Raw genomic sequence first — 1198 nt, forward strand, 5'->3', positions numbered from 1 at the left:
GGGTGAGCTGAGACCATGTGGGGGGCACTGAAGGGCTTTCTTCTCACAGTTCAAGGGTTACTTGGAGGAGCTCGGCAAAGCCCTCCGTCCCGAGCTTGACACCAGGGAGGGGACCGACAGGGGCCAGATCCTGGTCCTGCTGCGGCCTAGTGCTCTCCTTGGGGACAAGTTACCTGGTGTCCCCGGCACTCGCTCCTTGCTCCCTCCTCGGTCACCTGGTCCTTCCAATGTCTCCTGTTCCTGCACCGGCGCAACAAGGAAAGGGTTAACCGAGCAGGGAAGGCACCTTCCCTGGAGCTGCTGGGAGGCCAGTAATCTTGGGGGGTCAGAGGCCAGGCTGGCTCCCCCTCCCTCGCGTGGCGGGGCCACAGCCAGGCCCGCCACAGGTGGGGAAGGTGCTGGAAAGACGAGGCCCGTGGCCATTTCCTCCCTGGCCCCTGCGCCCGGCCATTGTCCCTGGCCCCTTCCAGCTGTGGGCTGGCCCTGGGTGAGCAGGAGTAGGAGTTGGGTTCGGTTTCAGGTTTCCCTCACCCTTCTCCATAATCTCTTTTCCCTTTGGCCTCTTGGAAGTCACACAAAGGATGCCTGTGGAAAGCTCGCAGGTACCGAGCCCTCACCTGGGGAGGGAGGGCCTGAGGGAGACCGAGCCGAGCTGGCTCCGCTGCCCGCGGCCCGCAGGCTCATCACCTCCCCAAGGGGGCAAAGCAGCTGCTGCCAGGGGGTCCCGGCGGGGAGCGGGCACCTGCCCAGGGGGAATTGGAAGACGTCACCGGGGCTGGGGGGGGGGGGGGGCTTGAGGGGGCGAGTGATGGGTTAGAGATGTGTCCTGGCCAGGACAGTACCGGGTGTTCCGGACAGCCGGAGCAGAACTAATGGGGAGGGGGCGGAGGACAGAGGCGGGGAGGGAGTGGGGGGCGGCTCGGCCCCAGCCGGGGCACGAGGGGCGTGGCGGGGCCGGGCTCGCGGAGGGGCTCCGGGAGACCCCCGGCCCTCCCCCCCCCACCCCCGGCCCGGCCCGAAAGGGGAGGGCGACGGCTGCGGGCCGCCTCACCCGGGCCAGGCCAAAGGCGGGCTCCGGCGGTGCCCTCCCCTGATTGACAGCAGGTGCCCGGGCCGAGTGGAGGTGGAGGGGAGGGGGCGGGGGCAAGCAGCACTTGGGGCGGGAGGGCAGCTCACCTTCATAAACGGTCCCTCCCCT

Source organism: Sminthopsis crassicaudata, chromosome X (assembly GCF_048593235.1).
Source record: "Sminthopsis crassicaudata isolate SCR6 chromosome X, ASM4859323v1, whole genome shotgun sequence".
Lineage (NCBI taxonomy): Eukaryota > Metazoa > Chordata > Mammalia > Dasyuromorphia > Dasyuridae > Sminthopsis > Sminthopsis crassicaudata.